A 15,386-nucleotide genomic window follows, 5' to 3' on the forward strand; every position below is an offset into this window, starting at 1 on the left:
GGCCTCTTTGTGTTCGTCTTGTTTGGATCGCTGCACTTTCTAGGCTTGTAAATCTATTTTCTTTGCCAGGTGAGGCAACTTTTCTGTCATTATTTCTTCAAATTGGTTTTCAATTCCTTGCACTCTCTCTTCTCCTTCTGGTACCCCTATGATATGAATGTTGGTGTGCTTGACATTGTCCCAGAGACCCCCTAAACACTCCTCATATTTTTGGATTTTTTTTTTTTTTTTAATGTTCTGATTGGGTTTTTTTTTGCTATTTTACCTTCTATATTGCTGATTTGATCCTCTGTTTCATCTAATTTACATTTGATTCCCTCTAATGTATGCATATTCTTAATTTCAGTTATTATATTCTTTATTTGTAACTGGTTCTTTTTTGTTTTCAATCTCCATTTTAATGTTTTCTATCTCTTTGTTGAAGTTCCCTGTGCGATCATTGAGCATCCTTATAACCAGTGTCTGCATCAGGTAGATTGCTTGTCTCCATTTTGTTTAGTTCTTTTTGTGGACCTTCCTTCCTTCCTTCCTTCCTTCCTTCCTTCCTTCCTTCCTTCCTTCCTTCCTTCCTTCCTGTCTTTTTCTTATCTACATGTTTCTTTGTCTCTCCGTTTTGACTGCCTCCCTTTGTTTCTTTCTATGATTAGGTAGAGTTGCTATGCCTTCTAGTCTTAGTAGAATAGCCTTATGTAGTAGGAGTCCTGTGGGACCCAGGGGTTCAGTATCCCTGGTCACCGGAGCTCCAGGTATGTCCCTTCTGTGGGTAGTGTGAGCTCTCCTGTTCTAGCTCAGCCTTATTTGTTATTTGCATATTAGTGGAAGGGATTGACCCTGAGGCTGATTGGTTATGAGGGTTAGTTATGACTACAGTGGAAGAGCTATAGTGCAAGGGTTGACCCTACAAAGCAGGATTTGCTTTAGTGTGTCTGTGATGCCTGCCCAGCCTGCCTTTTGTGTGGGTCATCTTTGGAGACAGCTGGGAGAAGCTCTGACTTGGGCCAAAGCTGGCCACCAGGCTTGCCATCCCTGGAGCCTACAGGGAGAGGACCCACAGCAGGTGAAGTTTAGCCACAGTCTGTTTTCTGCCTGGGGTCACCTGGTATGAGCCACAAAGCAATCCACAGACAGACACCACCTGCACTGGGCTTGGAAGTGCCTTAAGAAACCAAACTTTGAAGCAAGGCCAGCTGTCACTAGTACCTGGTTTAGGGCTGCTCATCCAGAGGTACAGGCACACCAAAGCCAGATGCTGCCTGTTTGGGTTTTATGAAACTTGAGAGATTTAGTGAAAGTTTACAGCATAAGCTATCTTGTGGGTACAGAAAAGCCACTGGAAGCAGCTTGGGTGTGCCCAAAAGTTGGGTGGGGAGGTGTCTCAGGGAATCAGTATGGTGGGGCAGATGAACAGTGATAACCAGTTTGATGAAGATTCAGATACAGTGTCTGCCTGCCTCAGATCCATGGGAGGGATCTAAACAAAGAAACAATGGCTTCTGCCAGCTCCTCCTTCTGGGAGAAAGCTGCCCCTCCAGTTCTCACCCTGAAGTTAGTCAATTCAATTATTCCCTGTGTGTCCCTGTCACCTTTCTAGTTGCTCCCCCAGTGCTGGAGCTCAAAACAAGTGAGTCCGTTAATGAGTAAGTCAGTGTGTGGTCCCTTTAAGAGGACCACCCTACGTCTCACTCAGGCACAATATCTGCTGGTTTACACAGCAGAAGTTAAGGGGTCTTCCCTCTCTGGCAATAAAACCCTGGAATGGAACCTCTCACTCCTCAGGGATGGGACCTCTGCAGCTGAGCTATGCCTCTTGATTTTTAATAATCATACTCGGGTGTGGGACCAGCTTGTTCTGTGTCTCTACTCCTCCTACCAGTCTTGAGGTGGCTTCTTTTGTATGTCTGTAGATGTAGGACTTCGGTTCAACAAGACTTCAGGTGATTCTCAGCGATGGTTGTTCTATAGTTTAGCTGTTACTGATGTGGTTTTGAGAGGAGGTGAGCCCAGCATTTACCTATTCTGCCATCTTGACTAGAAATCAAGATTTTCTATTCTATTTCAGGTTTTGAAAATTTTCTATCTAGAAATAATTTTGAGAGGAAACATATTTAGACATTTGTTATCTGTCCATTGAGGCTAATGTCTGACTTATTTAATGATAATACCATGCCTTCTATATTGGTGGGATGTTCAGACTTAAATGGTGGATTTGAAATTAGAATTTGATGTCCTTTCCTGGTGTTTTATATATATGTGGATTTCACAAGAACTCTTATTAGCAAAAGGCATTGTCTATTTTGACTGTCACAAATTTTACATTTTATATTGTTCAAGAGCATATTATACTCTTGCCTTATGTATTAATAAAAGTATCCTCAAAAAATACATTTTGTGAGTCAGATTCATTGATCCATGGTAATTCTGATAGGAATCCTACTAATAATAATATGGCAGTGGTATTTTTTACAACTATCCTAGACAAACTGAATGTGGCATGATTACTTTTTTTTGTTAGTAAATATATTTCAGAGTCATTACCTTTTCCACTGTTATGGCCATAACTTTAGCTCATATTCTTATGAACCTTGGATTTTATGTTCTTATTGATCTCCTTGTCTTCAGTTTTAAAAATGGTGCACCTATTCTTCAATGTGTCTAGGAAATGTTAATGTATACAGATCATACCAGGTTTTAAAGTATTTTAGAGATTTCATGATTTCCTTGTCACAGCAAACAAAACTGTCTTTTCTGTGTACTCTGTATGATTTTTCAGTTTATCTTTTTTTTTTTTTTTCCCAATGTTTTTGTCAGTTTGCATTCTAGAAATGTAAAATGAATCATTGTCCCTTTTATCATCAGGATCCTGACAGAAGCAAGAAGTTCATTCAAATAAAGTAATTGAGTAGAGTTTTCCACAGGGGTTATTGACAATTGTGTAAGCAGGCTTAAGTAGAAACTAGGAGGCATACTGAAACCTGCAGCTAGCAACTGTAGGAGGAAACAGAGCATTACTTCCCTTGGAGACTTGAAAAGACAAGGAAGAAGGTAGGTATTGGAACCTTGAAGCAGACAGATTTAGCCATTTCCTTTATGAAGACCCATAGCTGAGATGCATCTAGGCAATCCTTCATTAAAACTTGCCTTAGAGTTTATAAGTATAGTTAGAGCTACAGCCTCAAGGGCTCAGAACTATTAGGGGTAAACATATCTGGGGAGGCAAACAGAGTATCCAGTTTAATCTATGTAGACATGGTGTTTACTCCATGCTTTCATTTGCCTTTCTCTTTTTGTAGAAGTGCTTCCCATTCCTCCTTAAGTTACTCAGCTGATGGTTACCCCATTTAGAACTTCAAAATGAGTGTAGGGATACTATTTATTTCACTATCCAAGACACAAAAATAGTATTTTTTATTCTTCCACACTATTTTTATCTCTTGTAAATTCTTCCATTGTTTCACATTTTTATATTGGATTGTAAAAAATAAGTTAACATTTGTGCTTATTTTTGCCTTTCTGCTGTTTTCGAAAGTTTCTGGAGTTGCTACAGTGAATAATAAGTATTTTGATATACTATCAAAATGTTTATTGATGTTAGATTTATTTATTTTTTAATTTTTGTCAAAGATCTTTTAAAAATTAACATAATAAACATTGGGTAAAATATAAACTTCATAGAAAGTTAAAATTGTGGAATTACCTTTTGAATGTGACTCTAAGGTGAAATAAGAATCAATAGCAATAAGAATCAGTTTAAAATATTAATATTTTCAAATAGGACTATATTATAATGTCTAAAATTGATTTCTTCAAACTTCTGAAGCACAGGGCGAAAAAAGATGATATGTTAGAAACATACTTAAGGCAAAAGGTTTACTATGTACCTTTTAGTCTTTATTTTGAATGGGTTATAATATAACTTTCATGAAGAGGAAAAATAATAATAATAATACAGATGGACATAACTCAGAATGTCTATAAAGTTGAACTTGGAGAAATTTTCCACAATACTTCTTTATCATGGGAAAGAACAAGTTCTGGAGAGAGTGCCACAAGAAGATATTGTGATTAAGGAAATGAAAATTTAACTGATGTAAAATTATATATTTTAATTACAATTAACTTAGTAAAATTATAAACTTTCTCAAGTGATATAAACATGGCAAAATTAATGTTATAATAATACTGAGCAATTTCATTATAGTCTAATACATAGCATCACATATAGGATATTACTTTTAATATTGTTTTAAGGGAAGAACATTTGAAATATGAAAAATAACTGTCAAGGTTGCACCACTTTGTTGGAGTAGACTTGAGAAGAAAATGAGGTTATACAAAATATAATATTCGTGATGCGATAATCATTAATATTCTATGACTGTTGTAATGCGGTAAATACTATATAAATTATCTGTCATTTATAAACAAAAGTACCACTCTCAATATTTTGTTTTTATACTTTCTTTATGGTTAGTCTTTTTTTGTTTGTTTTTCTGAAACAGCTTAGAAGTTTCCAATGTCCACCCTTTTTTAGTTTATTATGCTTTATCTATTACTCTATCTTAGAAGTATCTTTTCTAAAGAAGAATAAAGTGTAATGTTTTCTATTCAGTCTCCATCTTTATTAAAAATACTTTATTAAAATATATTAAAAATACTTTATTAAAATATATATATATATCCATATACATATGTCTTTAGGCTTCTTCTGTTTAATTTTCTGATTAATTCTTCTTTTTGATAGTCCTAGAAGCAAAATACTTTGGTAACAGTTGGTTGGTTGGTTGGTTTCTATTTTTTCCCATGGATGCTATTACCGTTAAATATATCATACCACGCTCTTACATATTGAATTTCCTGTACATGATTTTTTGGTTCCAAACCTGGTTATCCAAACTTCGTCTCGGGAAATTCTAACAAATTTTGGTTTTCAATTTATTCTTCCAGATAGAAAATTTAGCTTACTCTCTGAGTAGGGTTACGGACTATCTGGGAGACTTTAAATGAATATATTGTATTAAGGTCTTACCATGCACATGTAATGTCATCTTTTCCCATGTTATCTTTCTTTTTAAGATACATTTATTTATAACACAATCATTCATTATTTGTTAAAAATATATACACTCTCATTTTCTATAAAAAGTCTCGATAAATTTTTATATCTATTCAAATGTTTTGATTTATAGAACTTGCCGTGCCAAGCTAAGACTCTTAAAACAACCATTTGCAGAGAATTAACTATTTGTCACTGTCTGTTCTAAATGATCATAGCTTTAATGTTATTTAGGCAACCTTTCAAGGATGTTCAAAAGAGGACCTATGATCAAATTCGGTCTTTGACACCCTTTAGCCATGTAACCAACAGAAAGACTGAATATTTCTGATGTTTTGTGTGTTAGTTTTTCCAAAGAGTATTGCACTTCTTCCTTCAGAGACCAGATGCAAATTAATTTATAAATTATAACCAAGTATGTTAGAGATAGTTGGGTAGATAGAGCTTTCAAAAAGAACAAATATAATTTTACAATTTTATACAATATTTCATACATTGATAGTGAATTAAAGGAATATTTATAATTACTATATTTGTAGAAATAAAACTCATGGAGCTCTGTTTCTGGTAATGGTGGCATAAGATTAGGCAATTCCTCTGTATAAAAAAAGCATGTAAAAATGGAAATCAGCCATTTAAGCAACGATTTAAAACAACCATTTCGGTGTACTGGATAATAGTAGAGAATTATTTACTGATAAAAATCTGCTACTGCCTCTGATAAATATGGCACATTTGTCATTTTCTTCCCATCTCCTTCCCCAGTATGAGTGGTGAAAAGTTTACTAGCCAGGCTCAAAAAGCTGCAGAGCAGCTGGAAATTTAAAGAGTAGATTTTGGAATTTAGAGAGTCATAAAAGGGTTGATATAGTCACTAACTATTGACAGGTATTACATGTTTATGGAAGAGCCCAGACCCCAGTGAAAAATATGAGGTCTGAAGGTAGTTGTGAACTTGCTACAGCTTTGAACATATTTCTCAACTCATTGGAGAGGTAGACACATATACAGTATTAATGTTTTGAGGCTCCTACACATAAACATGGGCTGATAGTTACACTATAAAAGCACAGAGAAAACCTCCAGTGAGCCAGGCAACTGATTGATAGAAGATAAAGGCATCTATAAGGACACAGACAGTCAGATGTACAGACAAACTGAGCAGAGAAATTAAAATGAATGTTTGCTCACCATGCAGGATGATTTTATGGTTTGATTGCAATCAAGTTAATTATCTCTTTAACTAAACAAAACAAGAACCATTAGAAGAACAAAATCAATTCCAGAGCTGCTACAATCTAGTATACACTCTGCCCAATTTCCAAACCAGATTACTGGACATGAAAAATGAAAGTTATATATGTGTGGGGTGGGGGGAGGAAGTTAATAAGTAAGTTAATAAAAAAAAAAGATAATTAGATCATTTATTAAAACACATGTGATTTTTAAAATAAAAATTATAACACTCCGTGATTGGGTTTATACGCACTGCATGTCACATCACCAATACAAAGAAATTGATATATGGAGCTATAGTGGTTGAAATACAGATTTTACAGCAAATAGGTCAGTATTAATTTGAAATCGATTTTGATGAATATGGCAAAATAATTGCCACACCCTCCAAGGTGCGGGTGTGGAAATAGCTTGAGATCTCCGATTTGTTTATTTGTTCAGTAGAATATTAACAAGATCCTTAACTCCTATTCACGGAATTATTGCCATCTTCCACATGTATTTTATTTTCTTAAAATTCTGCCCACTCTTAAATAACATCGTTTTCATCATAAATTATTTGAACAGTTTTGAGCTACACTGCACATGTATAAAATTTGTAATTTGATATATTTGTAAATATCTGTGACCCTGGGAAACCACCAGAATCAAAAAATTAATATAGCGGACGTGTCAATCAGCTATAAAAAATAGCTCATGTTCTCTTGTAATCCAGATAGCCACTGATCTGATTTCTGCCACTATAGATCCATTTGAATTTTCATACCATATGTACTCATTTTGCATACATCCTTTCACTCAGCATAAGTATGTTAGGAATCATCCATGTTGTACATGTATCAATCTTTCAATCGTTTTTACTTCTGAGGAATATTCTGTGGTATGGCTATACCACAATTTGTTTACGGGGAGATTTTTGAGATAACCCTAAATAACTTAGGTAGATATAAAATCATTCCTCAGGATTATCCATAAATTGTTTCATTTTATTTATTCTAACAAAACAGTCTATGTAGATTTTTGATTGAACTAACCAAAGATTCACATAAGCATATTGATTTTGAAATGGTTAGAAAAATCAGTATTATCAAGGATCTGCTTTGGCTCTATAGTAAAAATATTATTTTTTTCAGAGGATTTTTAATTCATGTACATTATGTTTTAGGTATACAGTAGTTACATGTGCTTTTGCATTAGGATCATTTTAAATAAAACATTGATTTTCACAACCAAATTGACCAATAGAGATTGTGAAATCAGAAATTTGAATTGAAACACATCTTACAATTCAGAACTATTCCGAATAAAGGCAAAGGAAATCTACTAGCAAAAAGTTAATTTTGGATCATAAAACTAATTTAAATAATTATAAAGTAGAATAACTAATTATGTATAACAATAATGTTAGTAACATCTAAAGGAAGAGAAATTAATTTTACTAAGTTAAAAGCATTTGTGAACCACTTAAAAAATAAAAAGAAATGTTTCATCTCTTGCTTGGTTAATAGAAAAAGAAAAATGGAAATAATTTTAGGTGTTTTCCCACAGACAACAGTAGAGATGTGACCAAAGGAAGGGAGAGGAGAAGGGGCAGGCCAAGTAATGTGTCTAACATCAGACTGTTGTAAATTACAGTGCATTAAAAATTGACATATCCTTTATTTCTTCATCTCTGAATGTTTTACCAGGTTTTCTTACACTAATATTAAATATATTTCTTTTTAGAATAATATTCTTATTGAAGGATGAATTATAGGCTATAACAACATTCATATATTTTACATATACAATATTGTTGTTAGATACGTCGTAGAAAGACAAAGATTAAAACTGAGCTTTTTTCATTTTTTAAATCATGCAATATATGTTTAAATATGTGTCTTTTGTTTTATGAATTCCTTATACTTTATCAAAATTATCAGATATTCTGTTACTCCATGTATATGCATATAATTGTGAACTTTATAAAAACACTACAAATATTAACTCTAAATTGATACCTTTGAGGAGAAAAAATCATTTGTTTTTAGATTAAATTATTTAAAAAATGTTTTATTTTTGTTTGCAACTATATATGGTCTCATCATTCTATATACAATTCAATTATTTAATTATGTATCTCATTTTAAGGGAGATATTACATACCTATATTTTACTGCATAAGAATTGGAAGTATCAGAGTTTTTATTGATTAATATTTAAATATCTCCAGTGAGAACATGATAAAGTGTTGTTTCTGTCCAGCATGAACATTAATTAGGACAGTTGTCAATTTCCTCAAGGTGTAAGTTGCTATTTAAGGTTTACAAATAAAACAATATGTCTAAAAGTACTTTTCAAATATATGGAGACTTTATCATTGTTACATATCAGTATAGAAATATGTCAGAATATTAGACCACTCCTAAATTTTCTAAACTTGACCTTAAGATAAAGGAAGTTAATCTCTTTTTTTTTATAATAATCTGACAACATCATTCATTTTTCAAAAGTATGATATTCAGACTCACGTTTTAGTAAATATTCAGAGCGATATATGCTCAGGGGTATTGGAATGATGCTTAAGTGGCCCTGTTAAGTGGGAGTGACATATGGAGAAACAGGGTCTCCCCTGACTTGAAGTGTATCTTATATTTCTTTTACATCAGTAGGGATTTTTAAGTATTAACCTTTTCTACAATACCTTTGATGAAATACTTCTTAGTGATCCTAAGTATATTAGCAAAGAAAGATAAATGTGTGTGATGGTGCCAAATTCGAACTTATTTCAGTCAGAAGCAAATCCAAATGTAAACCAGATCCTCACAAAACCAAGAGTTTTAAAATAATCCAATTCATTCTTAGTGTTCCCATAGAGATCTGCTCTCTTCACCAAATAATTCCAATCTGTTTGAAAACCACCCAAGCTTTAGTTCCAGGCTGCTGTATTTCATTGCTGGAGACAGCTGTAGAGTAAATCAAGCATCAAATAGACTGTAATTCACCTACCTTTACACTGGTGTGCTTTTTACTGCAAGGTTATATAGATGTCATGGAATTACTTGATTAGCATTCTCTTAGGGTGAGCAACATTTCAGTGCCAACCCATGAAGCTGAACTGAATCAATATAGTTTGGTTGACATAAAATGAACTTTATTGAACCCTACAGAGTAGTGCGTATGACAAAATTCAGGAAAGGAAAGGAATGGAAAATGTATTTCTTTCTTATTTTGTATTTTTGCTGTGAGTAATTTGCTGTGAGTAATGCTATTTTGAGGATGAATTCGCCATGTCTCTTTTGCTGCAAAAAATAAAATAAAATACAACCTCAAGGAGGTAGTGGTGATTATACGAGTATGTCTGCAGTATTTATGGAATGTTGAATGAACAAAAACTCTTAGAGATTAGGAAAACCAGCAAGTAGCAGCATCAGTTAAAACAAGAGACTCCAATTCCAATATATTTTTTTTTCCATTTCATATGCTTACTTTTCTTTGATTTTTGGCTCCATTCTGTCTCATTTCCAAATAGCTTTGGTGACCGAGGAGATTCACTGCTACCTATACTCTCCAAATTTGACATATTAGAAATTCCAACAGAACAACAGAGAATTTCAGCTTCAGTTTAAAAGTTTTCAGGAAAGGATTCCCACCTTTTTTCGATAATCAACTTTGCCCAATAAACAGTGACTTATATTAGAAATTAGCAGATCATGTAGGAAACATATTTGGAGCAGAAAGAATGTACAACTACCGCACTGAAAAGAGTACTGCTCCTCCAGAAGAAGGATAGATAAGTAAAACAACAAAACAGTATTTGTTCTGAATGGGAGACAAAGAAACCCTTAAGCAGCTGTGTACTTTAGTTTTACTACAAGTTGATCTACAGCTCAAATGTACTTGTCATTTCTGTCTAGTCACATTTGTATTTTTAGTTAACTTTTCCCCCCATTCTCCTCAGAGGGAGGCTAACGTTTAAATCTTTCCTTACACTTACCCCACCATTAGCATTCTCTTTGGAGTTTTATTTGAATCCTGCTTTATAGAAAATGTAGAAATGAGGTAGAACAGTATTAATCAAAAATGTGATGGTCATTTGCTACATACATAATTTCTCCCTTTCCAATACACCCTCCAAAATTAACCTGTTCCTTGTCAGGTATAGAAATTGATGAGTACTTCGTTTTGTTGAACCAAAAGTCTAGGAAGTAGTAAAATAGATGGCATATCATTGAAGTTACCTTAAAATCATTCTACAACTGATAAGACCACTCTGAGAATCTTCCTCTCCAGATAAAAATAGCTGTAATTTTATTTATCACTATCAGTCTTGCTTTTAGTTATGGTAGTATAATCCATCCATTCCTTTAGCTACTTGTATTCCCTTTACATATAAGTGAGTGTGTGAGTATGTGTTTGTCCTACATGCTTTGTCTTAAACTCCCCTGCCATTTTCTAATAATGAAACCTTTACTAATTTTGTCCTGTGTTACTCAAAATATGGTTTGATGACCTGCAGCATAAGCATCACCTAGGAGCTTACTAAAAATAAACGCCCCACTCCAGCCCTATAAAATCAAATTATATTTAAAACCACACATGAATTAGATGTACATTAACTTGGGGTTAAGAGAGGAAAAATGTCTACACTGACCTATCATGCTTTCAAATATAATGCTGTCGATTAATAGAGCCCACTTTCTGAATATCTTTCTTATGTGATACTTTGTCTATTTTCCAGAAATATATCCTTGGAATCTTCTAAATTTCTCACTTGGATAATTATAGGAGACTTCTACATTTTGTGCACCTGATAGTCTAAACTCCCCAAATCATTTCACCCCATTTTTCCCAGCATTGTATCCCTAAATATTATAGTAAATGGATTGATTGAAAATATTGTAAAAGTACAACTTAAAATTAGGAATAAAATTTTCAATAACTTTCAGTTAAAAAGATTAAATAGCTTCTTTTAGCAAATGCATCCCTTCGTGATCTGGACCCTTCCTAACTTTTAAAACCCGTTCCTTGATACAGACCAGTGGCTTGCAATTTCCAGAAAGTTTCAAGTTATTTCATACTTCTGTGAATCTGCTTCTACTAGTCCCATTACATGACAATCTTCATTTTTCAAATACACTTTTAACCACACTAATGCTCCCCAGTTCTCCAGGATTTGATTCTAGTGTCACCTCACCAGTTATCTTAGTTAACTTGATACATCATTTCACCATGTATGCAGAGCATGTTATTATAATTGCTAATGGAAAATATTTACTTGTTGCCATTCATCTAGGATATTCAAATTGATTTAGAACAGGAGGTAATTTCATAGTTGTGTTTTCATCCTAACTCGTATCATAAAGGAAACATATCACAAAGTCAGTGATCAGAAAATGCATGGATGAGTGAAAACATGCTTTCTGTAATAACCAAACTTGATTTTTTTCCCTATGTTTAGAAGTCTAGACAAGCTATATTAGGTTTACTTAAACTGGCCCTCAACAATCCCTTTCTCTTGGTATTCTCACCCTTATGTAATCTCCTCTTGAGATGAGTTGGGTTTGCTATCCTAGTGTAAGATTTGGCAAAAAAGGGTATGTTGTGAAAAATAAAAATCTGATTCCATTTCTATTATACACACACACACACACACACACACACACACACACACACACAAGATAGGACAATTATGTTTGTGAATTCATCCTAGAGAGTGCTACATACCTCTGCTGAATATCACTATTGTCACCTTCAAAGTACTTCCCTTGGGAAGCTTTGCACCAACACCAGTGCCTAGTCCACCCTTCAAAGCAATTTTGGAGCTCTTTTTCTGAACGGCCATCCGAGCTGTCGTCGTATTACCCTTGATGTCCTGAATTTCATCAAAATGTCTTCCTTTCAATATTTCTTTAACTTTGGGTAAAGAAAGAAATCACTGGGGGCCAGATCAAGTCAGTAGGGAGGGTGTTCCAAACAGTTATTTGTTTACTGGCTAAAACTTCCCTCATGGACAGTGTCCTGTGAGCTGCTGCATTGTCATGATGTAAAAACCATGAATTGTTGGCGAAAAGTTCAGGTTGTCCAACTTTTTCACACAGCCTTTTCAGCACTTTCAAATAGTAAACTTTAACTGTTTGTCCAATTGGTACAAATTCATAACGAATATTCCTTCTGGTATCAAAATTAAGTTCACAAACTTAATTGTCAGACCTCATGTACCATGTTATATGCTGCATGTATATACACATACACACACACACATAAAATAAGGTAAAATATATATCTTTGTATCTGTCCTCTTTCCTACTTTCTCTAAGTGCCATCTCAGAATCTGTATGAAACATTATATGTTTCCATAGTAGAGAGCTCTATAAATCCCCTTATAATAGTTATTAGAGAAGGAAAAGGCAAGAATAACCACATATTGTCATTATTGTATATGATTGAGTCCAAATGTATATTAGCCCTACTCTATCGTTAAGGGTTTTCATAATCTAGAAATTTAGCACACAGACACTGCACATTGAGAAGAATGAACTGAAATGAAAATTATATAGATACTAAAAATCTGGAAACATTGAGGCATCTAAAAATTGAATCAATACTGCAGTTGTTAGATATTGCTCATCAAAAAAGGGTGGTGCTTAAACTCAACTAAACATTCAGACTCACAAGACAATAAAGGTGAGATCTGGCAACTGCCTACGCAAAACGATATAGGACGGGAACATCAGCATGCAGGAGGGTCACAGCAGGTGTTACTCTCAGTGGGAGTGTTTCAGTAGTTCTTATAGCCATCCATAAAGCCATGGTGAGCTCTTTTGTCCCCAGGAAACAGCTCAGGTGTAAGGAGATAACATACACAATCCACAGGTGTGGAAAACACCATTGAGTAAAAAGCCTCATATCCCACAGGAGCCATATTATTTGTATGAACTCAATAGAGAAACTTTTCACAGACCCCACAAGGTACATGCCCAATTATGAAAGCCTCCACACTTAGAAACCTCACGATAGAACTTCTAACATGTATTTACTGTCCACTAGTTTAATCCAGCCTACAACTAAGGAATCATTTTACCATAAGCAATGTTGCTTAGTAATATAGTTGACAAATAGCATCCTTACCTGTTTCTAGGAAAACAAAGGTAAGGAACTGAACTGAAGTTAAAATTCTTATGCAGAAGAGAAACGATTTTGCTAACCCTTTGCCAACATCATAAGAATATAAAAACAAATGCCTTGATGACTCTTAACTGTTCATTATCTTGATACTCAAAAAGGGCTAAATTGGAAGGTCATCAACAAATCATCAACAGGGTAATCATGGGCTGAGGCTTCTGTAACAAACATTTTATGTAGATTTTCTTTTTAGAATCAAGCTTTAGATATGGTCCACCCTACTTATACTGAATAAGATATGTGGTTAATTAAATATACCAGGGGTGCCAATAACATATATACAAGTGGACACTTTGGTCAAGCAGTAATTTTCCATAATCAGAAGTGAGTGTCTGGATGGTGATGGTAACCACTCTGAGCACCTCTTGTAATTGTAGAAGTCAAACATGACTTGTAGTCATCTTTTGTTATCAGTATATGTTGAATATTTCAATTTTAATATAGTTTTCCTTTCTTAAAATGTGTATACATTTTTTTGGCACCCTCTGTATATTAGTCTGGATTTCTATACTGTAGGCCAAAGCCCTAAGAATCCAAATCAACAAAAGCGTTGTTACCATTGATGTGAAAGGCAAAGGAAGAGACAATTTGAAAATAGAGAGGTCTGCTCATGACAGAGCATCTGCTTAAAATTTAAAAGACCGGAACCCTGGCATTTGTTAGTGACCTTTGTGAGAACTACGTCAGTGGCATATTGCAAGCAGATGGGGATTGCAATGGATTGAGATGTGACTGGGAACTGAGGTAGTAGATATTATGACTAACGGTATGTGAAGATGATAATACAGCATAGTAAGGTTAAATTCAGTATTTTTCAAGGGATGAAATCTGAGCCTTTTAAAAATTTAGATGAGAAGAGTATCAGTTTAAACAAGGAAACTCTGTTAAGAATAGAATAAATGGTACCTAAAATTTTGCAGATTTTTATAAATCCGCAGTTTCAAAAATAGCTATGTCATTGAATAGATGTTGAACAAAGAGCACAGATTTGATAGAAAGCAAATGCTTTGAGATTAGTTAAAAAAAACTCATTTACCATTTAACTGACTCATGAATTAAAGCATCTGGAAAACAAATTTTATATTTGTTTCTGAAAATATTAAAAATACTATAGATTATTGATATTTCAATTTCTTAGGAAATACACAGATAATGTGTGAAAAGATATATACAGTAAAAAAGAACAGAAAACTATCAAATTATGAATATATATATGCATGTATAGTCTTAAAAATATAATAGTGCATGCATTTTAATATTTTATGTAAAGCTATTGACATCAATTTAAATAAACTTACCTTGGCTGTAATAATCACCCAACTTTGCAAATTGTATTCATATACACTGCAATAGATATTATTTAGCATAGATTCTTATATATACATATTTCTTTCAAATCATTTAGGAAAATCTAGTTTTCAAAAATTAATATTTAAGGCATTGAATATCTTATTGAAAAGTGATAAAACCAGTAGATACTGGAGGAGGCTGTGTATGGGGGAACAAGAATTTATGAAAACTCTGAACTTTCTAATTTATGCTGTGAACCCAAAACTGCTCTAAAAAACAAAACAAACAATTATTAACTTAGCAATCAATAAAATAAGGCAATATCATCGTGCTCTCACAGTAAGTTAAAAATGGATGTATTACATGCTGTTAAAAGGACCTATAAAACTGAATAGTTTTCCATTAGTAGACACACAGCTGAATATCACATAAACAATATCTTAGAAAAAGGAAAACTTTAGACAATTGTCACAAAGTATACAACTGAAAAACTAACTTCCCTATATTTTTAAGAATGGTTTTATGTATATTATATGTTCAATATTTATACACACTATTGTATATTCAAATTTTATACAAAAATTTAAGTATATATATGTATATGTTAACAGATATATTAAAACAGGTTATATATGTGCAACAC

The sequence above is a fragment of the Rhinolophus sinicus genome, linkage group LG01 (genome assembly GCF_036562045.2).
Source record: "Rhinolophus sinicus isolate RSC01 linkage group LG01, ASM3656204v1, whole genome shotgun sequence".
Classification (NCBI taxonomy): Eukaryota; Metazoa; Chordata; class Mammalia; order Chiroptera; family Rhinolophidae; genus Rhinolophus; species Rhinolophus sinicus.